Below are 27962 nucleotides of genomic sequence, written 5' to 3'. Positions count from 1 at the left end.
GAAAGAAGCTTTCCAAGAAACCTTTAGGTGTTGTATGAAATCCTCTCACAGAGCTAAAACTTACTTTTCCCTGTGCAGTGTGGAAACACCGTTTTTGTGGAATCTGCAAAGGGATATTCGGCCTTGCAATGAGGCTTATGGTGAAAAAGAAAATATCCTCAGATAAAAGCTAGAAAGCTTTCCGAGAAACTGCTTTGTGATATGTGCATTCATGTCACACAGTTAAATCTTTCTTTTGATTGAGCAGTTTGAAGTCACTGTTTTGTGGAATGTGAGAATGTATATTTTGGACAGAATTGAGTCCTATAGTGAAAAAGTAAATATCTTCACATAAAAACTAGAAAGAAGCACTCCAAGAAAGTGCTTTGTGTTGTGTGAACTCTTCTCACAGAGATTAACCTCACTTTTCATAGCACAGTTTGGTAACACTGCTTTTGTGGAATCTGCAAGGGGATATTCAGGAGCGCATTGATGCCTATGGTGAAAAAGGAAAAATCATCAGATAAAAACTGGAGAGAACCTTTCTCAGAAACTGTTTTGTGATATGTGCATTCCACTCTCCAACTTAAACTTTTCTTTTCAATGAGCACTGTGGAAACACTGCTTCTATAAAATCTACCAAGGGATATTTTGGAGTGCATTGAAACCTATGGTGAAAAAGGAAATATCCTCAAATAAAAAGAACAAAGAAGCATCCCAAGAAACTACTTTCTGCTATGTGCATTCATATCTCAGAGTTAAACCTTTTTTTACATTGCCCAGTTTGGAAACTCTGTCTTTGAAGAATCCTTGAAAGGACATTTGGGGATGCATTTAGTCCTATGGTGAGCAAGGAAACATCTTCAAATGAAAACTAGAAAGAATCTTTCTGAGAAAATGCTTCGTGATGTGTGTATTCATCTTATAGAGTTAAACTTTCCTTTGATTGAGCATTTTGAAATCACTCTTTTTTTGGAATCTGAGAAGGGATATTTGAGACAGTATTGAATCCTATGATGAAAAAGGAAATATACTCAAATAAAAATTAGAAAGAAACATTCCGAGAAATTGTTTTGTGTTGTGTGAGCTCCTCTCATACAGATAAATCTTACTTTTCATTGGGCAGTTTGATAACACTGTTTTTGTGGAAACTGCAAAGGGATTTTTGGGAGTGCATTAAAGCCTGTGGTGAAAATGGAAACATCTTCAGATAAAAACTGGAGAGAATCATTCTGAGAAACTGCTTTTCAATGTGTGCATTCCAATCACAGAGTTATACCTCTGTTTCCATTGAACAGTGTGGATACACTGTTTGTATGAAATCTTCCAAGGGATATTGAAGACTACAGTGAAAAAGGAAATATCCTCAGATATAAGCTAGAAAGAAGTTTTCCGAGAAATTGCATTGTGATATGTGCATTCATCTCACAGATTTAAACCTTTATTTACATTGTGCAGCTTGTAGACTTTGACAAATCTGGGAAGGGACACGTGGGGGCGCCTTGAAGTCTATAGTGAACAACGAAATAACTTCAGATGAAAACTAGAAAGAAGCTTTCTGAGAAACTGTTTTGTGATGTGTGCTTTCATCTCATAGAGTTAAACCTTTCTTTCAATAGAGCAGTTTGAAATCACTGTTTTTGTTGAATCTGAGAATGAATGTTTGGGAGAGCATTGAAGCCTATAATGAAAAAGGAAATACTCTCAAATAGAAAATAGAAAGAAGCTTTCCAATAAACTTCTTTGTGTTCCTTGAAATGCTCTCACAGTGTTAAACTTTATTTTTCATTGAACAGTTTGATAACACTGTTTTTGTGGAATCTGCAAAGGGATTTTCAGGAGTGCATTGAGGGCTATTTTGAAAAAGGAAATTTCTTCAGATAAAAACTGGAGAGTTGCATTCTGAGAAACTGCTTTGGATGTGTGCATTCCAGTTGCAGAGTTATACCTCTCTTTTCATTCAGCAGTGTGGAAACACTGTTTGTGTAAAAACTTCCAATGGATAATTCAGAGTGCATTATATCCTATGGTAAAAAAGGAAATATTCTCAGTTAAAAACTAGAAGAAAGCTTTCCAAGAAACTGTTTTGTGATATTTGCATTCATCTCACAGAGTTAAACGTTTAATTACACTGCACAGGTTGAAAACTCTGTCTTTGATGAATCCGCAAAAGGACATTCGTAGGTGCATTGATGCCTACGGTGAGCAAGGAAATATCTTCAGATGAAAACTAGAAAGAACGATTCTGAAAAACTAATTTGTGGTCTGTGAATTCATCTCATAGGGTTAAACCTTTCTTTGGATTGAACAGTGTGAAATCACTCTTTTATTGTAATATGAGAAGGGATACTTGAGAGAGCATTGAAGCTTTTGGTGAAAACCTAAATATCCTCAAACAAAAACTAGAAAGAAGGTCCAAAAAACTGCTTTGTGTTATGTGAAATCCTCTCACAGAATTAAACTTTAGTTTTCATTGAGCAGTTTGGTAACACTATTTTTGTGGAATCTGCTGAGGGATATTCGGGGGTGCATTGAGGCCTATGGTGAAAAAGGAAACAATTTCATATAAAAACTAGAGATAAGGATTCTGAGAAACTGTTTCAATATGTGTGTTCCCCTCCAGAGTTATAACTCTCTTTTCATTGAGCAGTGTGGAAACACCGTTTGTGTTAAATATACTAAGGGATATTTAGGAGTGCATTGAAGCCTACAGTGAAAAAGTAAATATTCTCAGAAAAAAAACTAGAAAGAAGCTTTCCGAGAAACTGCTTTGTGATATGTGCATTCATCTCACAGAGTTAAACCTCTCATTACATTACACTGTTTGGAAACTATCTTTCAGGAATCCGAGAAAGGACATTTGGGGGCACATTGAGGCCTAGTCTGAGCAAGGAAATATCTTAAGATGAAAACTGAAAAGAAGGTTTCTGAGAAACTGCTTTGTGATGTGGGCATTTATCTCGTAGAGTTAAACATTTCTTTGAACTGAGAAATTTGAAATCACTCTTTTTTTGGAATCTGAGAAGGGATATTTGGGAGAGCATTGAAGCCTCTAGTGAGAAAGGAAATATCCTCAAATAAAAACTAGAAAGAAGCATTCAGAGAAATCATTTTGTGTTGCATGAAATCCTCTAACACAGTTAAACCTTATATTTCATTGCACAATTTACTAACACTGTTTTTGTGGAATCTGCCAAGGGATATTTGTGAGTACCTTGAGATCTGTGGTGAAAAAGGAAACATCTTAATATAAAAACTGGAGAGAAGGTTTCTGAGAAACTGCTATGTGATAAGTGCATTCCCCTCCAGAGGTATACCTCTCTTTTCATTAAGCAGTGTGGAAAAACTGTTCTTGTAAAATCTACCAAGGCATATTTCGGATTGCATTGAAGCTTATGGTGAAAAAGGAAATATCCTCAGATAAAAACTACAAAGAAGCTTTCCGAGAAACTGCTTTGTGATCTGTGCATTCATCTCACAAAATTAAACATTTCGTTATGTTTTGCAGTTTGAAGAATCTGTCTTTGAGGAATCTGTGAAGAGACAAGTGGGGGCTCATTGAGGTCTATGGTGCACAAGGAAATATCTTCAGATGAAAAGTAGAAAGAAGCTTTCTGAGAAACTACTTTCTGATGTGTGCATTCATGTCATAGATTTAAACCTTTCCTTTCTTAGAGCAGATTGAAATCACTGTTTTTTTGAAATCTGAGAAGGGATATTTTTGAGAACATTGAAGCCTAAGGTAAAAATCGAAATATACTCAAATACACACAAGAAAGAAGTTTTCTGATAAACTACTTTGTGTTGTGTGAAATCCACTCACATAGTTAAAGCTTAGATTTCATGGAGCAGTTTGGTAATACTGTTTTTGTGGAATCTGCAAGGGGATATTTGGGAGCATGTTGAGGCCTATGGTGAAAAAGGAAATATCTTCAGATAAAAACTGGAGAGAAGCTTTCTGAGAAACTGCTTTGTGGTGTGTGCATTCCACTCACAGAATTTTACCTCTCCTATCATTGAGTAGCTTGGAAACACTGTTTTTGTAAAACCTAAGAAGGGATATTTCTGAGCATATTGAAGCCTATGATGAAAAAGAAAATATCCTCAGATAAAGAGTAGAACAAAGCTTTCTGATAAACTGTTTTGTGATATGTGCATTCATCTCACAGAATTTCTTTACTATGCACAGTTTAAAACTCTTTCTTTGACAAAACCATGGGAAAACATTCTGGAGTGCATTGATGCCTATGGTGAGCAAAGAAATATCTTCAGATGAAACCTAGAAAGAAGTTTGCTGATAAACTACTTTTTGATGTGAGTTTTTCATCTCGTAGAGTTAAACCTTGCTTTTCATTCTGCAGTTTAAAATCACACTTTTTATGGAATCTGAGAAGGGATATTTGGGAGAGCATTGAAGTCCACGGTGAAAAAGGAAATATTTGCAAATAAAAACTAGATAGATGCTTTGCAAGAAACTGCTTTGTGTTGTTATAATTCCTCTAAAAGAGTTAAACCTTAATTTTTACTGAGCAGTTTGGTAACACTGTTTTTGTGGAATTCTCAGGGGGATATTTGGGAGTGCATTGAGACCTATGGTGAAAAAGGAAATATCTTCAGATAAAAAATGGAGAGAAGTTTTATGAGAAACTGCTTTGTGATGTGTGCATTACACTCACAGAATTATTCCTCTCTTTTCTTTGAGCAGAGTGGAAACACTGTTTCTGTAAAATCTACCAAGGGATATTTCAGAGCACATTGAAGCCACTGGTGAAAAAGGAAATATCCTCAGATAAAAACAAGAAAGAACCATTCCGAGAAACTGCTTTGTGATATGTGTATTAGCCTCATGGAGTTAAACCTTTCTTTACATTGTGCAGTTCGGAAACTCTGTGTTTGACCTATCTGCGAAGAGACACTTGGGGGCACATGGTGAACAGGAAATATTTTAAGATGAAAACCAGAAAGAAGCGTTCTGTGAAGCTGCTTTATGATGCATGCATTCATATAATGGAGTTAAACCTTCCTTTTGATTGAGCTATTTGAAATCATTGTTTTTGTGGAATCTGAGAAGGGATATTTGGGAACCATTTAAAACCTACAGTGAAAAAGGAAATATTCTCAGATCAAGACTAGAAAGAAGCTTTCCGAGAAACTGCTTTTTGTTGCGTGAATTTCTCTTGCAGAGTTAAACCTATCTTTTCATTGAGTGATTTCATAACACTCTTTTTCTGGAATCTGCAAAATGACATTCAGGAGCACATTGAGGCCTATGGTGAAAAAGGGAATACCTTCAGATAAAAACTAGAGAGAATCTTTCTGAGAAAGTGCTTTGTGATGTATGTATTCCACTCACAGAATTATATGTCTCTTTTCATTGAGTAGTTTGGAAACCTTGTTTTTGTAAAATCTACCAAGGGATATTTCAGAGTACATTGAAGCCTATGGTGTAAAAGGAAATATCCTCAGATAAAAACTAGAAAGAAGCTTTCCAAGAAACTGCTTTGTCATATGTGCATTCATCTCACAGAGTTAAACCTTTATTTACATTTTGCAGCTTGGAAACTCTGTCTTTGACAATTCCGTCAAGGGACATTTGGGGGTGCATTGAGCCCCATGGTGAGCAAGGAAATATCTTCAGATGAAAAGGAGAAGGAAGCTTTCTAAGAAACTGCTTTGTGATGTCTGCATTCATCTCATAGAGTTAAACTTTCTTTTGATGGAGCAGTTTGAGATCAATGTTTTTGTGGAATCTGAGAAGGGATATTGGGAGCACATTCAACCTTTTGGTGAAAAACGAAATATCTTCAGTTAAAAACTAGAAAGCAGCTTTCTGAGAAATTGCTTTGTGATGTGTGAAACTATCTCACAAAGTTAAAAATTTCTTTTCAATGAGCAGTTTGGTAACACTGTTTTTGTGGAATCTGCAAAGGGATATTCCAGAGCACATTGAGGCCTGTGGTGAAAAAGTAAATATCTTCAGATTAAAACGGGAGAGAAGCTTTCTGAGAAACTGCTATATGATGTGTGAATTCCACCCACAGAGTTATACCTCTCTTTTCACTGAACAATGTGGAAACACTGCATAAAACCTCAGAAGGTATATTTCAGAGCACATAGTAGTCTTTGTTGAAACAGGAAATATTCTCAGATAAAAACTAGAAGGAAGCTTTCTGAGATACTGCTTTGTGATGTGTTCATTCATATCTGAGAGTTAGACCTTTGTTTTCATCAAGAAGTCTAGAGTCAATATTTTTCTGTCATCTGACAAGGGATATTTGGAAACGCATTGAACCCAAGAGTGAAAAAGAAATATCCTCAGATAAGAAACAGAAAGCTTTCGAAGAAACTATTTTATGAAAGGTGCATTCATCTCACAGAGTTAAACCTTTCTTTGTGCTTCAACGTTCGTAGACTGTGTCTTTGATGAATCCCCAAAGGGACACTTGGGGGCGCATTGAGACCTATGGTGAACAAGGAAATATCTTCACAGCGTAAGTAGAAAAAACTGTCTATGAAACTGCTTTGTGATGTTAACATTCATGTCAGAAAGTTAAACCTTTCTTTTGATTGAGCTGTTTGAAATCACTGTTTTTGTGGAATCTGAGATGGGATATTTGGGAGAACATTGAAGCACGTAGTGAAAAAGGAAATATATTCAGATAAAAACGAGAAAGAAGCTTTCTGAGAATGTGCTTGGTTTTGTGTGAATTTCTTGGGCAGAGTTAAACCAGTTTGGTAACACTGTTTTTGCATAATCTGCAAAGGGATATTCGTTACTGCACTGAAGCCTTGGTGACAAAATAAATATCTTCAGATAAAAACCGAAAAGAAGATTTCTGGGAAATTGCTTTGGGATGGGTCAATTTAGTTCACAGAGTAGCACTGTCCTTTTCACTAAGCAGTTTGCTAACACTGTATTCTTGGAATCTGAAATGGGATACTTTGGGGCACCTTGAAGATTGTGGTCACAAAGGAAATATCCTCAGATAAAAACTAGAAAGAAACTTTCTGAGAAACTGCTTTGTGATGTGAATTCATCTCACAGTGTTACACCGTTCTTTTCATTGAGCAGTCTGTTAACACTGTTTCCGTGGAATCTGCAAAGGGATATTTGGGAGTGCATTGAGGCCTATAGTGAAAAAGAACTTATCCTCAGATAAAAACCAGAAAGAAGCATTCTGAGAAATTGCATTGTGATTTGTAAATTTATCTTGCAGAGTTACACTGTTCTTTTCATAGAGCAGTTTGCTAACACTCTTTTCTAGGAAACTGCAATGGGATACTTCAGAGCACAGTGAAGCTTATGGTGTCCAAGGAAATATACTCAGGCAAAAACTAGAAAGAAGCATTCTGAGAAACCGTTTTCTAATTTGTGAATTCATCTTACAGAGTTACAGTTTCCTTTCATGGAGCAGTTTGTTAGCACTGTTTTTTTGTACAATCTGAGAACGGATATATTGGATCACATTGAAGACTTTGCTGTGAAAGGAAATGTCCTCAGATAAAAACCAAAAGAATCCTTCTGAGAAACTGCTTTGTGACGTGTGAACTCATCTCACAGAGTTACACTGTTCTTTTCTTTGAGCAGTTTGCTAGCACTGTTTTCTTGGAATCTGCAATGGGATATTTTGGAGCGCATTGAAGATTAATGGAAATATCCTCAGGCAAAAACTTCAAAAACTTTGTGATTTTGAATTCATCTCACAGAGTTACACCTTTCTTTTCATGGAGCAGTTTGGTAGACTGTTTTTGAGGTATCTAAGATGGGATACTTTGGATCGCATTGAAGCCCATGGTGACAAAGGAAATATCCTCAGATAAAAACTAGAAAGAATCTTTCAAAGCAACTTCTTCATGATTTGTGAATTCATCTCACTGAGTTACACCTTTCTTTTCATGGAGCAGTTTGCTAACACTGTTTTCATGGAATCTGTAAAGGGATATTTGGGAGCACATTGAGGCCTATGGTGAAAAAGGTAACATTCTCAGATAATAACTAGAAAGAAGCATTCTGAGAAACTGCTTTGTGATACGTGAGATCATCTCACGTATCACTGTTGTCATCATAGAGCAGTTTGATAACACTGTTTTGGTGGAATCTGCAATAGGATGTTTGGGAGCTCATTGAAGCTTATGGTGACAAAGGATATACCCTCAGACAAAAACCAAAAGGAAGCCTTCTGAGAAACTGCTTTGTGATGTGTGACTTCATCTCACAGAGTTACACTGTTCTTTCCATTGAGCAGTTTGCTAACATTATTTTCTTGCAATCCACAATGGGATACTTTGGAGCACATTGAAGTTATGGTGACACTGGAAATAGGCTCCATGAAAACCGAGGAAGAAGGTTTCTGAGAAACTGCTTTATGATTTGTGAATTCATCTCACAGAGTTACAAATTTCTTTTCGTGGATTATTTTTTAGTACTCTTTTTGGGGAATCTGAGAAGGGATAAATTGGATCGCCTTCAAGCCTATGGTGACAAAGTTAATATCCTTGGATAAAAACTAGAAAGAAGCTTTGTGAGAAACTTCTTTTTGATGTGTGAATTCATCTCAGAGAGGTACACGATTCTTCTCAGGGGCTGTTTTTAGCACTGCAGGAGAATCTGAACAGGATATTTTGGATTGCGTTGAAGCCTAAGGTGACAAAGGAAATATCATCAGATAAAAACTAGAAGGAAGCATTCTGAGAAACTGCTTTGTGATGTTAGTTCCTCTCACAAAGTTGTATCTTTCTTTTCATGGAGCAGATTGGAAATCACAATTTCGTGTAACCTGCAAAGGAATATTCGGGAGCTCATGGGGGTCTAAAGTGAAAAAGGAAATACACTCAGATATAAACTGGATAGAAACTTTCTGTGAAACTGTTATGGGATGTGAATTAATCTCACAGAATTACACCATTGTTTTCTTTGAACAGTCTGTTAACACTGTTTTGTGGAATCTGCAATAAGATATTTGGAGTGGGGGGGGCGGAGCAAGATGGCCGAATAGGAACAGCTCCAGTCTCCAACTCCCAGCACGAGTGACACAGAAGACAAGTGATTTCTGAATTTTCAACTGAGGTACTGGGTTAATCTCACTAGGGAGTGCCGGGCAATCGATGCTGGTCAGCTGCTGCAGCCCGATCACCAAGAGCTGAAGCAGGGCGAGGCATCGCCTCACCTGGGAAGTGCAAGGGGAAAGGGAATCCCTTTTCCTAGCCAGGGGAACTGAGACACACAACACATGGAAAATTGGGTAACTCCCACCCCAATACTGCGCTTTAAGCAAACAGGCACACTAGGAGATTATATCCCACACCTGGCTGGGAGGGTCCCACACCCATGGAGACTCCCTCATTGCTAGCACAGCAGTCTGCGATATCACGGCAAGGCAGCAGCGAGGCTGGGGGAGGGGGGCGCCCGCCATTGCTGAGGCTTAAGTAGGTAAACAAAGCCGCTGGGAAGCTCAAACTGGGTGGAGCTCACAGCAGCTCAAGGAAACCTGCCTGTTTCTGTATTCTCCACCTCTGGGGACAGGGCACAGTAAACAACAACAAAAGCAGCAGAAACCTCTGCAGACACAAACGACTCTGTCTGACAGCTTTGAAGAGAGCAGTGAATCTCCCAACATGGAGGTTGAGATCTGAGAAGAGACAGACTGCCTGCTCAAGTGGGTCCCTGACCCCTGAGTAGCCTAACTGGGAGACATCCCCCACTAGGGGCAGTCTGACACCCCACACCTCACAGGGTGGAGTACACCCCTGAGAGGAAGCCTCCAAAGCAAGAATCAGACAGGTACACTCGCTGTTCAGCAATATTCTATCTTCTGCAGCTTCTGCTGCTGACACCCAGGCAAACAGGGTCTGGAGTGGACCTCAAGCAATCTCCAACAGACCTACAGCTGAGGGTACTGACTGTTAGAAGGAAAACTATCAAACAGGGAAGATACCTACACCAAAACCCCATCAGTACGTCACCATCATCATCAAAGACCAGAGGCAGATAAAACCACAAAGATGGGGAAAAAGCAGGGCAGAAAAGCTGGAAATTCAAAAAATCAGAGCACATCTCCCCCAGCAAAGGAGCGCAGCTCATCGCCAGCAACGGATCAAAGCTGGATGGAGAATGACTTTGACGAGATAACAGAAGAAGTCTTCAGTCCATCAAACTTCTCAGAGCTAAAGGAGGAATTACGTACACAGTGCAAAGAAACTAAAAATCTTGAAAAAAAGTGGAAGAATTGATGGCTAGAGTAATTAATGCAGAGAAGGTCATAAACGAAATGAAAGAGATGAAAACCATGACACGAGAAACACGTGACAAATGCACGAGCTTCAGTAACCGACTCGATCAACTGGAAGAAAGAGTATCAGTGATTGAGGATCAAAAGAACGAAATGAAGCGAGAAGAGAAACCAAAAGAAAAAAGAAGAAAAAGAAATGAACAAAGCCTGCAGGAAGTATGAGATTATGTAAAAAGAGCAAATCTACATCTGATTGCGGTGCCTGAAAGTAAGGGGGAAAATGGAAGCAAGTTGGAAAACACTCTTCAGGATATCATGCAGGAGAACTTCCCCAACCTAGTAGATCAGGCCAACATTCAAATCCAGGAAATACAGAGAACGCCACAAAGATACTCCTCGAGAAGAGCAACTCCAAGACACATAATTGCCAGATTCACCAAAGTTGAAATGAAGGAAAAAATCTTAAGGGCAGCCAGAGAGAAAGGTCGGGTTACCCACAAAGGGAAGCCCATCAGACTAACAGCAGATCTCTCAGCAGAAACTCTACAAGCCAGAAGAGAGTGGGGGCCAATATTTAACATTCTTAAAAAAAAGAATTTTCAACCCAGAATTTCATATCCAGCCAAACTAAGTTTCATAAGTGAAGGAGAAATAAAATCCTTTACAGATAAGCAAATGCTTACAGATTTTGTCACATTAGGCCTGCCTTACAAGAGACGTTGAAGGAAGCACTAAACATGGAAAGGAACAACTGGTACCAGCCATTGCAAAAACATGCCAAAATGTAAATACCATTGAGGCTAGGAAGAAACTGCATCAACTAACGAGCAAAATAACCAGTTAATATCATAATGGCAGGATCAAGTTCACACATAACAATCTTAACCTTAAATGTAAATGAACTAAATGCCCCAATTAAAAGACACAGACTGGCAAACTGGATAAAGAGTCAAGACCCATCAGTCTGCTGTATTCAAGAGACCCATCTCACACGCAGAGACATACATAGGCTCAAAATAAAGGGATGGAGGAAGATTTACCAAGCAAATGGAGAACAAAAAAAAGCAGAGGGTGCAATACTAGTCTCTGATAAAACAGACTTTAAACAATCAAAGATCAAAAGAGACAAAGAAGGCCATTACATAATGGTAAAAGGATCAATTCAACAGGAAGAGCTAACTATCCTAAATATATATGCACCCAATACAGGAGCACCCAGATTCATCAAGCAAGTCCTTAGAGACTTACAAAGAGACTTAGACTCCCATACAATCATAATGGGAGACTTCAACATTCCACTGTCAACATTAGACAGATCAACGAGACAGAAAGTTAACAAGGATATCCAGGAATTGAACTCATCTCTGCAGCAAGCAGACCTAATAGACATCTATAGAACTCTCCACCCCAAATCAACAGAATATACATTCTTCTCAGCACCACATCACACTTATTCCAACATTGACCACAATTGGAAGTAGACTCCTCAGCAAATGTACAAGAATAGAAATTATAACAAAGTGTCTCTCAGACCACAGTGCAATCAAACTAGAACTCAGAACTAAGAAACTCAATCAAAACCACTCAACTACATGGAAACTGAACAACCTGCTCCGGAATGACTACTGGGTACATAACGAAATGAAGGCAGAAATAAAGATGTTCTTTGAAACCCATGAGAACAAAGATACAACATACCAGAATCTCTGGGACACATTTAAAGCAGTGTGCAGAGGGAAATTTATAGCACTAAATGCCCACAAGAGAAAGCAGGAAAGATCTAAAATTGACACTCTAACATCACAATTAAAATAACTAGAGAAGCAAGAGCAAACGCACTCAAAAGCTAGCAGAAGGCAAGAAATAACTAAGATCAGAGCAGAACTGAAGGAGATAGAGACACAAAAAACCCTCCAAAAATCAATGAATCCAGGAGTTGGTTTTTTGAAAAGATCAACAAAATTGACAGACCACTAGCAAGACTCATAAAGAAGAAAAGAGAGAAGAATCAAATCGACGCAATAAAAAATGATAAAGGGGATATCACCACCGACCCCACAGAAATACAAACTACCATCAGAGAATACTATAAACACCTCTACGCAAATAAACTAGAAAATCTAGAAGAAATGGATAGTTTCCTGGACACTTACACTCTTCCAAGACTAAACCAGGAAGAAGTTGAATCCCTGAATAGACCAATAGCAGGCTCTGAAATTGAGGCAATAATTAATAGCCTACCAACCAAAAAAAGTCCAGCACCAGATGGATTCACAGCTGAATTCTACCAGAGGTTCAAGGAGGAGCTGGTACCATTCCTTCTGAAACTATTCCAATCTATAGAAAAAGAGGGAATCCTTCCTAACTCATTTTATGAGGCCAACATCATCCTGATACCAAAGCCTGGCAGAGGCACAACAACAACAAAAAAAGAGAATTTTAGACCAATATCCCTGATGAACATCGATGCAAAAATCCTCAATAAAATATTGGCACACCGGATTCAGCAACACATCAAAAAGCTTATCCACCATGATCAAGTGGGCTTCATCCCTGGGATGCAAGGCTGGTTCAACATTCGCAAATCAGTAAACATAATCCAGCATATAAACAGAACCAAAAACAACAATCACATGATTGTCTCAATAGATGTAGAAAAGGCTTTTAACAAAATTCAACAGCCCTTCATGCTAAAAACGCTCAATAAATTCGGTATTGATGGAACGTACCTCAAAATAATAAGAGCTATTTATGTCAAACCCACAGCCAATATCATACTGAATGGGCAAAACCTGGAAAAACTCCCTTTGAAAACTGGCACAAGAAAGGGATGCCCTCTCTCACCACTCCTATTCAACATAGTGTTGGAAGTTCTGGCTAGGGCAATCAGGCAAGAGAAAGAAATCAAGGGTATTCAGTTAGGAAAAGAAGAAGTCAAATTGACCCTCTTTGCAGATGACATGATTGTATATTTAGAAAACCCCATTGTCTCAGCCCAAAATCTCCTTAAGCTGATAAGCAACTTCAGCAAAGTCTCAGGATACAAAATTAATGTGCAAAAATCACAAGCATTCTTATACACCAGTAACAGACAAACAGAGAGCCAAATCAGGAATGAACTTCCATTCACAATTGCTTCAAAGAGAATAAAATACCTAGGAATCCAACTTACAAGGGATGTAAAGGACCTCTTCAAGGAGAACTACAAACCACTGCTCAGTGAAATAAAAGAGAACACAAACAAATGGAAGAACATACCATGCTCATGGATAGGAAGAATCAATATGGTGAAAATGGCCATATTGCCCAAGGTTATTTATAGATTGAATGCCATCCCGATCAAGTTACCAATGAGTTTCTTCACAGAATTGGAAAAAAACTGCTTTAAAGTTCATATGGAACCAAAAAAGAGCCCGCATCTCCAAGACAATCCTAAGTCAAAAGAACAAAGCTGGAGGCATCACGCTACCTGACTTCAAACTATACTACAAGGCTACAGTAACCAAAACAGCATGGTACTGGTACCAAAACAGAGATATAGACCAATGGAACAGAACAGAGTCCTCAGAAATAATACCACACATCTACAGCCATCCGATCTTTGACAAACCTGAGAGAAACAAGAAATGGGGAAAGGATTCCCTATTTAATAAATGGTGCTGGGAAAATTGGCTAGCCATAAGTAGAAAGCGGAAACTGGATCCTTTCTTTACTCCTTATACAAAAATTAATTCAAGATGGATTAGAGACTTAAATGTTAGACCTATACCATAAAAACCCTAGAGGGAAACCTAGGTGGTACCATTCAGGACATAGGCATGGGCAAACACTTCATGTCTAAAACACCAAAAGCAACGGCAGCAAAAGCCAAAATTGACAAATGGGATCTCATTAAACTAAAGAGCGTCTGCACAGCCAAAGAAACTACCATCAGAGTGAACAGGCAACCTACAGAATGGGAGAAAATTTTTGCAATCTACTCATCAGACAAAGGGCTAATATCGAGAACCTACAAAGACCTCCAACAAATTTACAAGAAAAAAACAAACAGCCCCATCAAAAAGTGGGCAAAGGATATGAACAGAGATTTCTCAAAAGAAGACATTCATACAGCCAACAGACACATGAAAAAATGCTCATCATCACTGGCCATCAGAGAAATGTAAATCAAAACCACAATGAGATACCATCTCACACCAGTTAGAATGGCGATCATTAAAAAGTCAGGAAACAACAGGTGCTGGAGAGGATGTGGAGAAATAGGAACACTTTTACACTGTTGGTGGGATTGTAAACTAGTTCAACCATTATGGAAAACAGTATGGCGATTCCTCAAGGATCTAGAACTAGATGTAACATATGACCCAGCCATCCCATTACTGGGTATATATCCAAAGGATTATAAATCATGCTTCTATAAAGACACATGCACACGTATGTTTATTGCGGCACTATTCACAATAGCAAAGACTTGGAATCAACCCAAATGTCCATCAGTGACAGACTGGATTAAGAAAATGTGGCACATATACACCATGGAATACTATGCAGCCATCAAAAAGGATGAGTTTGTGTCCTTTGTAGGGACATGTATGCAGCTGGACACCATCATTCTTTGCAAACTATCGCAAGAACAGAAAACCAAACACCACAAGTTCTCACTCATAGGTGGGAACTGAACAATGAGATCACTTGGACTCGGGAAGGGGAACATCACACACTGGGGCCTGTCATGGGGAGGGGGGAGGGGGGAGGGATTGCATTGGGAGTTATACCTGATGTAAAAGACGAGTTGATGGGTGCTTTGAGTTGATGGGTGCAGCACAGCAACATGGCACACGTATACATATGTAGCAAACCTGCACGTTATGCACATGTACCCTAGAACTTAAAGTATAATAATAATAATAATAATAATAATAATAATAGTAATAAAAGATATTTGGAGTGCATTGAAGCCTATGGTGACAAAGGAAATATCCTCAGATCAAAACCACAAAGAACCGTTCTGAGAAACTGCTTTGTCATGTGTCGATTATTCTCACAGATTTTCACTGTTCTTTTCATTGAGCAGTTTGCTAACATTGTTTTCTAGGAAACTGTAATGGGACATTGCAGAGCATATTGAAGCTTATGGTGACAAAGGAAATATCCTCAGGAAAACACTAGAAAGAAAGTGAGAAACTGCTTTGTGATTTGTGAATTCATTTCACAGAATTATGATTTTCTTTCATGGAACAGTTTGGTAGCACTCTTTTTGGGGAATTGCAGAAGGAATATTTTGGATTGCATTGAAGCATATGGTGACAAGCAAATATTCTCAGATAAAAACTAGAAAGAAGCTTTCTGAGAGAGTTTTTTATGATGTGTGAATACATCTCACAGAATCACACCTTTCTTTTCATAGAGCAGTTTGCTAACACTGTTTTTGTGGAATCTGCAAAGGGATATTTTGGAGTGCATTGAGGCCTATAGTGAAAAAGGTAATATCCTCAGATAAAAAGTAGAAAGAAGCTTTCTGAGTAACTGTGTTGTGATGTGTGATTTCATCTCACAGAGTCTCACTGCTCTTTTCATTGAGAAGTCTGCTAACACTGTTTTCATGGAATGTGCAATAGGATATTTGGGAGTGCATTGAAGCCTCTGGTGACAATGGAAATATCCTCAGATAAAAACCGAAAAGAAGCTTTGTGAGAAAGTCCTTTGTGATGTGCCAATTCATCTCACAGAGTTACACCTTTCTTTTCATGGACCACATTGGTAGCACTGTTTTTGGGGAATCTGAAAGGGATATTATGGATCATATAGAAGCCTATGGTGACAAAGGAAATATCCTCAGATAAAAAGTAGAAAGAAGCTTTTTGAGAAACTTCCTTGTGATCAGTGAATTCATCTCACAGAGTTACACCTTTCTCTTCATGGAGCAGTTCACTAACACTGTTTTTGTGGAATCTGCAAAGGGATATTTGGGTGCCCATTGAGGCCTATAGTGAAAAAGGAAATATCCTCAGATAAAAACTCTGAAGAAGTTTTCTGAGAAACAGCTTTTTGATGTGAAGTCATCTCTCAGAGATCACTGTTCTTTTCAACGAGCAGTCTACTAACACTGGTTTCATGGAATCTTCAATAGAATATTGGGAGCATGTTGAAGCCTATGGTGACAAAAGAAATATCCTCAGATAAAAACCGAAAGGAAGCTTTCTGATTAATTGTTTTGTGATGTGTCAATTTATCTCACAGAGTTACACTGTTCTTTTAATTGAGCAGTTTCCTCACACTGTTTTTTTTTTTTTTTTGAATCTGCAATGGGATACTCAGAGCGCATTGAAGCTTATTGTAGGCAATGGATACATCCTCAGAAAATAACCATAAAGATGTTTTCTGAGAAACTGCTTTGTGATGTGTGAATTCATCTCACAGGGTTACCCTGTTCTTTTCTTTGAGCAGTATGCTGATGCTATTTTCTTAGAATCCATGAGGGAATATTTTGGAGTGCATTGAAGCTTATGATGACAATGGAAATGTTCTCTGAGAAAAACTAGAAAGCAGGTTTCTGAGAAACTGCTTTCTGATTCGTGAATTCATCTCACAGAGTTATACCTTTCTCTTCATGGAGCAGATTGCTAACACTGTATTTGTGGAATCTGCAAAGGGATATTTGGGAGTGAATTGAGGACTATGAAGAAAACGGAAATATCCTCAGATAAAAATTACAAAGAAACTTTCTGAGAAACTGCTTTTTTATGTGTGAATTCAACTCACAGAGTTACACTGATCCTTTTATTGAACAGTTTGCTAATACTGTTTTTTTTTGGAATCCGCAATGGGATATTTTGAAGTGCATTGAAGCTTATGGTGACAAAGGAAATATCCTCAGACAATAACTAATAAGAAACTTTCTGAGAAACTGCTTTCTGATATTTGAATTCATCTCACGGAGTTACAATTTCCTTTTGTGGAGCAGTTTGTTAGCACTGTTTTTGGGGAATCTGAGTAGGAACATTCTGGATCTCATTGACATCTATGCTAACAAAGGAAATATCCTCACAAAAAAGCTAGAAAGAAGCTCTCTGAGCAACTTCTTTGTGAAGTTGAATTCATGTCTGAGAGTTATACCTTTGTCTTCATGCAGCAGTTTGATAGCACTGTGTTCATGTAATCTGCAAAGGGATATTTGGGAGCACTTTGAGGCCTATTTTGAGAAAGGAAATATCCTCAGATAAAAACTACAAAGAAGCTTTCTAGAAACTGCTTTGTGATGTGTGAATACATCTCACAGAATTACACCTTTCTTTTCATAGAGCAGTCTGTTAACACTGCTTTCATGGAATCTACAAAAGGATGTTTGGGAGCTCACTGAAGCCTATGGTGACAAAAGATGCATCCTCAGATAAAAACCAAAAAGAAACTTCCTGAGAAACTGCTTTGGTATGTGTGAATTCATCTCACAGGGTTACATGATACTTTTCATCGAGCAGTTTGTTAGCACTGTTTTTGGGGAATCTGAGAAGGGATATTTTGGTTCACATTGAATTCTATGGTGACAAATGAAACATACTCAGATAAAAACTTGAAAGAAGCTTTCTGAGAAACTGCTATGTAATGTGAATTCATCTCACTGAGTTACATCATTGTTTTCATTAAGCAGTCTGCTAACTTTTTTTCATGGAATCTGCAGTGGGATATTCGGGAGCGCATTGAAGGCTATGGTGACAAAAGAAATATCCTCAGATAAAAAACAAAAAGAAGCTATCTGAGAAATTGCTTTATGATTTGTCAATTTATCTCACAGAGTTACACTGATCTTTTCATTGAGCAGTTTGCTAACACTGTTTTGTTGGAATCTGCAACGGGATACTTCAGAGTGCATTGAAGCTTATGGTGACAAAGGAAGTATCCTCAGATAAAAACTAGAAATAAGCTTTCTGAGAAACTGATTTTAATGTGTGAATTCATCTCACAGAGTTACACCTTTCTTTTCATGAGAATTTTGTTAGTACTGTTTTTGGGGATTCTGAGAAGGGATACTTTAGATCACTTTGAAGCCTATGTTGATGAAGGAAATATCCTCAGGTACAACATAGAAAGAAGTTTTCTGAGAAACTTCTTTGTGATGTGTGAATTCATCTCACAGAGTTACACAACTCTTTTCATGGAGCTTTTTGTTAGCACTGTGTTCGTTAATCTGTAAAGCAATTTTTGGAGCACTTTCAAGCGTTTGGTGAAAAGGAAATATCCTCAGATAAAAAGCAGAAAGAAGCTTTCTGAGAAACTGCTTTGTGATGTGTGAATTCATCTCACAGTGTTACACCTTTCTCTTCACTGAGCAGTTTCCTAACACTGTTTTCATGGAATCCACAATGGTATATTAAGGATCACTTTTAGGCCTATTATGATAAAGGAAATATCCTCAGATAAACACTAGAAAGAAACTTTCTGAAAAACTGCTTTGTGATATGTGAATTGATCTTGCACAGTTACACCTTTGTTTTCTTTGAGCAGTTTGCTAATACTGTTTTGGTAAAATTTCAATGGGATACTCAGGATCACTTTGAGACCTATGGTGAAAAGGGAACTATCCTCAGATAAAAACTAGAAAGAAGATTTGTGAGAAACTTCTTGTTAAAGTGTGAATTTATCTCACAGAGTTATAAAATTCTGTTCATGGAGCCGTTTGTTAGCACTCTCTTTGGGGATCTGAGAGGGGATGCCATGGAATGCAATGAAGCTAAAGGTGACAGAGAAAGTATTCTCAGATAAAAACTAGAAAGAAGCTTTCTTAGAAACTGTGTTGTGATGTGTGAATTCATCTCACAGAGTTATAGCATTCTATTCATTGAGCAGTTTGGTAACACCGTTTTCGTGGAATCTGCAACTGGATATTCAGGAGCGCATTGAGGCTTATGATGTAAAAGGAAATATCCTCAGATAAAAACTAGAAAGATTTCTGAGAAACTTCTTTGTGTTGTGTGATTTCATCTCACAGAGTTACTCAATTCTTTTCATGGAGCAATCTCCTCACACTCTTTTTGGGGAATCTGAGAAGGGATACTTTGGATTACATTGAAGCCTATGGTGAGAAAGGAAAAATCCTTTGACAAAAACTAGAAAGAATCCTTGTGAGAAACTTCTTTGTGATGTGTGAACTCATCTCACAGAGTTACATCATCGTTTCCTGGAGCAGTTTGGTAGAACTCTTTTGAGGGAATCTGAGAAGGGATATTTTGTATCACATTCAAGCCAATGGTGACAAAGGAAATATCCACAGATAAAAACTAGAAAGAAGTTTTCTGAGAAATTGGTTTGTATTGTGTGAATTCATCTCAGAGTTACAACTTTCTTTTCACTGAGCAGTTTGCTAACACTGTTTACATGTTATCTACAATGGGATATTTGGGAGCATATTGAGGCCTAGGGTGAAAAAGGAAATATCCTCAGATAAACACTAGACAGAATCTTTCTGAAAAACTGCTTTGTGATGTGTGAATTCATCTCACAGAGTTACACCATTCTCTTCATGGAGCAGTTTGGTAGCACTGTTTTTGGGGAATATGAGAAGTGTTATTTTGGATCGCATTGGAGCCAATGTTGATAAAGGAAATTTCCTCTGATAAAAACCATAAAGAAGCTTTCAAAGAAACTGCTTTGTGATGTGTGAATTCATCTCATAGAGTTACACCTTTCTTTTCATGGAGAAGTTTGATAGCATTGTTTTGGAAATCTGCGAAGGAATATTTTGGATTGCATTGAAGCCTGTGGTGACAAAAAATAATCCTCTGATAAAAACTAGAAAGAAGCTTTTTGAGAAACTACTTTGTGACATGTGAATTCATCTCACAGAATTACACCTTTATTTTCTTGGAACTCCTTGTTAGTACTGTTTTTGGGGAATCTGAGAAGGGATATTTTTGATCGCCTTGAAGCCTATGATGACAAAGGAAATATCCTCAGGTAAAAACCAGAAGAAGCTTTCCAAGAATATTTTTTGTGATGCATGAATTCATCTTATAGAATTACACCTTACTTTTCGTGGGGTAGTTTCTTAATACTGCTTTTGTGGAGTGTGCAAAGGGATATTTGGCAGCCCATTGAGGCCTATGGTGACACAGGAATTATTCTCAGATAAAAATCGAAAAGAAGCTTTCTGAGAAACTGCTTCATGATGTGTCCATTTATTTCACAGAGTTACACTGTTCTTTTCATTGAGAAGTTTGGTAACAATGTTTTCTTGGAATCTGCAATATGATGTTTCTGAGCACAATGAATCATTTGGTGATAAAGTAAATAGCCTCAGAAAAAAAATATAAAGATGCTTTCTGAGAAGCTGCTTTTTGATTTGTGAATTCATCTCACAGAGTTTTACAATTTCCTTTCATGGAGCAGTTTGGTAGCACCGTTTTTGGGGAATCTGAAAAGGGATATTATGAAATGCACTGAAGCCAATGGTGACAGAGGAAATAACCTCAAAAAGGAGAAAGAAGGTTTCTTAAAAACTGCTTTGTGATGTGTGAATTCATTTCACAGAGTTACACCTCTCTTTTCATTGAGCAATTTGCTAACATTGTTTTCGTGGAATCTGCAATGGATTATTCCAGATTGCTTTGAAGGCTATGGTGGAAAAGGAACTATCCTCATATATAAACTGGAAAGAAGCTCTCTGAGAAAATGCTTTGTGAAGTTTGAACTCATCTCACAGAGTTACACCTTTCTTTTCATTGAGCAGTTTGCTAACACAGTTTTTGTTTAATCTTCAATTGAATATTCGGTATTGCTTTGAGTCCTAGGGTGAAATAGGATATTTCCTCAGATAAAAACTAGAAAGAAGCTTTGTGAGAAATCACTTTGTGATGTGTGAATTTTTCTCACAGAGTTACACCATTCTCTTTATGGAGTAGTTTAGTAGCATTATTTTTGAGGAATCTGAGTAGGAATATTTTGGATCGCATGGATGCCTATACTGAGAAACTAAATATCCTCAGATAAAAATTAGAAATAAGCTTTCTAGAAACCGCTTTGTGGTGTGTGAATTCATTTCACAGAGTTATACTGTCTTTTCATTGAGCAGATTGCTGACACTGTTTTCATGGAATCTGCAACTGGATATTTGGGAATGTGTTGAGGCCTCTGTTGAAAAAGGAAATATCCTTAGATAAAAATTAGAAGGAAGCTTTCTGAGAAACTTCTTTGTGATGTGTGTATTCATCTCACAGAGTTACACCTTTCTTTTCATAGCACAGTTTACTAACACTGTTTTCGTGGAATCTGCAACTGGATATTAGGGAGTGGATTGAGGCCTGTGGTGAAAAAGGAAATATCCTCAGATAAAAACTAGAAAGAAGGTTTCTGAGAAACTTCTTTGTGATGTGTGGATTGATCTCACAGAGTTACACCTTTCTTTTCATTGAGCAGTTTGCTAACACTGTTTTTGTGGAATCTGCAATGGGATATTCGGGTGCGCATTGAGGCCTAAGGTAAAAAAGAAAATATCCTCACATAAAAAATACAAAGAAGCATTTTGATAACCTACTTTGTGATGTGTCAATTCATCTCACACAGTTACAACTTTCCTTTCTTTGAGCAGTTTCCTAAAACTTTTCATGAAATCTGCAATGGGATATTCAGAGCACTTTCAAGCCTGTGGTGAAAAAGAAAATGTCCTCAGATGAAAATTAGAAGTATTCTGATAAACTCCTTTGTGACACATGAATTCATCTCACAGGGTTACAACACTCTTGTCATCTCTCTTCAAGGAGCAATTTGGTAGCACTGTTTTTGGGGAATTTAAGAAGGGATACTTTGGATCGCTTTGAAGCCTATGGTGACAAGGAAAATACCCTCAGATAAAAACTAGAAAGATGCTCTCTGAAAAGCTGCCTGGTGATGTGTGAATTCACCTCACAGAGTTACACCTTTCTTTTCATTAAGCAGTTTGCTTACACTGTTTCTGTGGAAACTGCATGTGGATATTCGGGAACACATTGAGACCTCTGTTGAAAAAGGAAATATCCTCAGACAAAAACTAGAAGGAAGGTTTCTGAGAAACTTCTTCATGATGTGTGGATTCATCACAAAGAGTTACACATTTCTTTACATAGAGCAGTTTGCTAATACTGTTTTTGTGGAATCTGCAATGGGATATTCGGGAGTGCATTGAGGCCTAAGGTGAAAAAGGAAATATCCTCACATAGAAAATACAAAGAAGCATTTTGAGAAACTGCTTTGTGATGTGTCAATTCATCTCACTAAGTTACAGCTCTCCTTTTTTTGAGCAGTTTGCTAAAACTTTTCATAGAAACTGCAATGGGGTATTCGGAGTGCTTTCAGGCCTGTGGTGAAAAAGCAAATATCCTCAGATGTAAACTAGAAAGAAACATTCTGAAAAACTCCTTTGTGATACCTGAATTCATCTCACAGGGTTACTCCACTCTTGTCATCTCTTTCCATGGAGAAATTTGGTAGCACTGTTTTTGGGGAATTTGAGAAGGGATACTTTGGATTGCATGGAAGCCTATGGTGACAAGGGAAATATCCTCAGATAAAAATTAGAAAGCCACTTTCTGAAAAGCTGCTTGGTTATGTGTGAATTCATCTCACTGAGTTATGCCTTTCTTTTCATTGAGCAGTTTGCTAACACTGTTTTCTTGGAATCTGCAATGGGATACTCTTTTGCACATTGAGGCCTATTGTGAAAAAGGAAATATCTTCACATATACACTAGAAAGAAATTTTCTGAGAAACTATTTTGTGATGTGTGAATTCATCTAACAACGTTACACCTTTCTTTTCATTCAGCAGTTGGCTAACTCTGTTTTCATAGACTTTGAAATGTGGTTGTCAGGAACACACTGAGGCCTCTCCTGAAAATGGAAATATACTCAGATAAAAACTAGAAAGAAGCTTTCTGAGAAACTTCTTTGTGATGTGTGAATTCATGTCACAGAGTCACACCTTTCTTTTCATGGAGCAGTTTGCAAACACTGTTTTTGTGAGTCTGCAAAGGGATACTTGGGAATGCTTTGAGGCCTATAGTGAAAAAGGAAATATCCTCAGATAAAAACTGGAAAGAAGCTTTCAGAGAAACTGCATTGTGATATGAATTCATCTCACTGAGTTACACCATTCTTTTCATTGAGCAGTCTGCTAACATAGTTTCCATGGAATCTGCAGTAGGATATTTGGGAGCACATTGAAGGCTATGGTGACAAAAGAAATATCCTCGGACAAAAAAAAAAAAAGAAGCCTTCTGGGAAATTGCTTTGTGATATGTCAATTTATCTCACAGAGTTACACTGATCTTTTTATTGAGTACTTTTCTAACACTGTTTTCTTGGAATCCGCAATGGGATACTTTGGAGCACATTGAAGCTTATGGTGACAAAGAAAATATCCTCAGACAAAAACTAGAAAGAAGCTTTCTGAGAAACTCCTTTTTAATGTGTGAATTCATCTCACAGAGTTGCACCTTTCCTTTCATGGAGATTTTGTTAGTACTGTTTTTGGAGAATCTGAGAAGGGATATTTTGGATCACCTTGAAGCCTATGGTGACAAAGGGAATATCCTCAGGTAAAAACTAGAAAGAAGCTTTCTGAGAAACTTCTTTGTAAAGTGTGAATTCATCTCACAGAGTTACACGAATCTTTTCATGGAGCTGCTTGTTAGCACTGTGTTCATTAATCTGCAAAGAGATTTTTGGAGCACTTTCAAGCGTATGGTGAAAAGGAAATATCCTCAGATAAAAAGTAGAAAGAAGCTTTCTGAGAAATTGCTTTGTGATGTGTGAATTCTTCTTAAAGAGACACTCCATACTTTTCATTGAGCAGTTTGGTAACACTGTGTTAATGGAATCTGCAAGGGGATATTCGGAAGTGCACTGAGGCCTATGGTCAAAAAGGAAATATCCTCAAGTACACACGAGAAAGATGGCTTCTGAGAAACTGCTTTGTGATGTGTGGATTCATCTCGCAGAGCTACACCTTTAGTTTCATCGAGAAGTTTGCTAATACTGTTTTGTGAAATCTGCCATGGGATATTCATGTTCACTTTGAGACCTATGGTGAAAAAGGAACTATCCTCAGATAAAAACTAAAAAGAAGCTTTGTGAGAAACTTCTTGCTAAAGTGTGAATTTATCTCACAGAGTTATAAAATTCTGTTCATGAAGCCATTTGTTAGCACTCTTTTTGGGGAGTCTGAGAGGGGATACCATGGAATGCAATGAAGCTAAAGGTGACAGAGAAAGTATTCTCAGATAAAAACTAGAAAGAAGCTTTCTTAGAAACTGTGTTGTGATGTGTGAATTCATCTCACAGAGTTATAGCATTCTATTCATTGAGCAGTTTGGTAACACCGTTTTCGTGGAATCTGCAACTGGATATTCAGGAGCGCATTGAGGCCTATGGTGTAAAAGGAAATATCCTCAGATAAAAACTAGAAAGATTTCTGAGAAACTTCTTTGTGTTGTGTGATTTCATCTCACAGAGTTACTCAATTCTTTTCATGGAGCAATCTCCTCACACTCTTTTTGGGGAATCTGAGAAGGGATACTTTGGATCACATTGAAGCCTATGGTGGGAAAGGAAATGTCCTCCGATAAAAACTAGAAAGAATCTTTGTGAGAAACGTCTTTGTGATGTGTGAACTCATCTCACAGAGTTATATCATCGTTTCCTGGAGCAGTTTGGTAGAATGGGTTTTTTTGGGAATCTGAGAAGGGATATTTTGTATTGCATTGAAGCCAATGATGACAAAGGAAATATCCTCAAATAAAAATTAGAAAGAAGTTTTGTTGGAAATTGGTTTGTGTTGTGTGAATTCATCTCACAGAGTTACAACTTTCTTTTCATTGAGCAGTTAGCTAACACTGTTGTCATGTGATCTACAGTGGAATATTTGGGAGCGAATTGAGGCCTAAGGTGAAAAAGGCAATATCCTCAGATAAATACTAGACATAATCTTTCTGAAAAACTGCTTTGTGATGTGTGAATTCATCTCACAGAGTTACACCATTCTCTTCATGGAGCAGTTCGGTAGCACTGCTTTTGGGGAATGTGAGAGTGATATTTTGGATCACATTGAAGCCAATATTGACAAAGGAAATTTCCTCAGATAAAACTATTAAGAAGCTTTCTGATAAACTGCTTTGCAATGTGTGAATTCATCTCACAGAGTTACACCTTTATTTTCATGGAGCAGTTTGGTAGCATTGTTTTGGGGAATCTGAGGAGGAATAATTTAGATCACATTGAAGCCTTGGTGACAAAAGAAATATCCTCTGATAAATACTAGAAAGAAGCTTTTAGAGAAACTGCTTTGTGACGTGTGAATTCATCTCACAGAGTTCTACCTTTATTCATGGTGCTGTTTGTTACTACTGTTTTTGGGGAATCTGATGAGGGATATTTTCGATCACCTTAAAGCCTGTGGTGAGAGAGGAAATATCCTCAGGTAAAAACTAGAAAGAAGCTTCCCGAGAAACTCCTTTGCTATGTGACTTCATCTAACAGAGTTACACGATTCTTTTCATGGAGCTGTTGGTTAGTACTGTTTTTGGGAAATATAAGAAGGGATATTTGGATCGCATTGAAGTCTATGCTGACAAAGGTAATATCCTGAGATAAAAACTAGAAAGAAGCTTTCCGAGAAACTTTTTAGTGATGTGTGAATTCATCTCACAGAGTTACACCTTCTCTTCATGAAGCAGTTTGTTAACACTGTTTTTCTGAAGTCTGCCAAGGGATATTTGGCAGCCCATCAAAGCCTATGGTGACACAGGAATTATCCTCAGATAAAAACTGAAAAGAAGCCTTCTGAGAAACTGCTTTGTGATGTGTCAATTTATCTCACAAAGTTACACTGTTCTTTTCTTTGAGAAGTTTGCTAACACTGTTTTCTTGGAATCTGCAATGGGCTGTTTCTGAGCACATTGAATCTTACAGTGACAAAGGAAATAGCCTCAGGGGAAAAAAAATAGAAAGAAGCTTTCTGAGAAGCTACTTTCTTATTTGTGAATTCATCTCACAGAGTTACAATTTCCTTTCATGGAACAGTTCGATAGCACTCTTTTTGGGGAATCTGAGAAGGGATTTTATGTAACGCACTGAAGCCAATGGTGACAGAGAAAATATCCTCAGATAAAAACAGAAAAAATCTTTCTTAGAAACGGCTTTGTGATGTGTGAATTCATTTCACAGAGTTACACCTTTCTTTTCATTGAGCAATTTGCTAACACTGTTTTCATGGAATCTGCAATGGAATATTTGGGATTGCTTTGAGACCTTTGGTGAAAAAGGAACCATCCTCAGATAAAAACAAGAAAGATGTTTTCTGAGAAACTATTTTGTGATGTGTGAATTCATCTCACAGAGTTACACCTTTCTTTTCTTTGAGGTGTTTCCTAACACTGTTTTTGTGGAACCTGCAATGGTATGTTTGTTTGCTCTTTCAGGCCTATTGGGAAGAAGTAAATATCCTCAGATTAACACTAGAAAGAATATTTCTGAAAAACTGCTAGTTATATGTGATTTCATGTCACAGAGTTACACCTTTGGTTTCATCAAACAGTTTGCTAATACTGTTTCATGGAATCTGCATTGGGGTATCGGGATTGCTTTGAGACCTATGGTGAAAAAGGAACTATCCTCACAAAAAACTAGAAAGAAGCCTTGTGAGAAACTTCTTGTTGATGTGTGAATTTGTCTCACAGAGTTATAAAATTCTGTTCATGGAGCAATTTGGTAGCACTGTTTTTGGGGAATATGAGAAGGGATATTATGGAATGCATTGAAGCCAATGGTGACAACTTAAATATCTTCAGATAAAAAATAGAAATAAGCTTTTGTAGAAACTGCTTTGTGATATGTGAATTCATCTCACAGAGTTGCACCATTATTTTCACTGAGCAGATTACTAACTCTATTTTTATGGAATCTGCAACTGGATAGTCGGGAGTGCATAGTAGCCTATGGTGAAAAAGGAAAAATTCTCAGATAAAACTAGAAGGAAGCTTTCTGAGAAACTTCTCTGTGATGTGTGGATTAATCTCACGGAGCTGCACCTTTCTTTTCATAGAGCAATTTACTAACACTGTTTTCATGGAATCAGCAACGAGATATTCAGGAGCATATTGAGGCCTAAGTTGAAAAAGGAAATATCCTAGGATAAAAAATAGAAAGAAGCATTTTGAGAAATTGCTTTGTGATGTGTGAATTCATCCCAGAGAGTTACAACTTTCCTTTCTTTGAGCAGTTTGCTAAAACTGTTTTCATGGAATATGCAATGGGATATTCGGAGCACTTTCAGGCCTTTGGTGAAAAAGGAAACATCCTCAGATGAAAACTAGAAATAAGCATTCTGAAAAACTCCTTTGTGATGTGTGAATTCATCTCACAGATTTACTCCACTCTTTTCATGGAGCAATTTGGTAGCACTGTTTTTGGGGAATCTGAGAAGGGATACTTTGGTTTGCTTCGAAGCTTATGGTGACCAGGGAAATATCCTCAGATAAAAACTAGAAAGATGCTTTCTGAAAAGCTGCTTGGTGATGTGCGAATTCATCTCACAGAGCTACACTTTTCTTTTCATTGAGCTGTTTGCTAACACTGTTTTCATGGAATCTGCAATGCGATACTCTTTTGCACATTGAGGTCTGTTGTGAAAAAGGAAATATTGTCAGATATACACTAGAAAGACATTTTCTGAAAACCTGATTTGTGATGTGTGAATTCATCTCACAGAGTTACACCTTTCTTTTCATTC

This window comes from Macaca fascicularis, chromosome 20, assembly GCF_037993035.2.
Source record: "Macaca fascicularis isolate 582-1 chromosome 20, T2T-MFA8v1.1".
Taxonomy (NCBI): Eukaryota; Metazoa; Chordata; class Mammalia; order Primates; family Cercopithecidae; genus Macaca; species Macaca fascicularis.
This window is presented reverse-complemented; position numbering follows the sequence as displayed.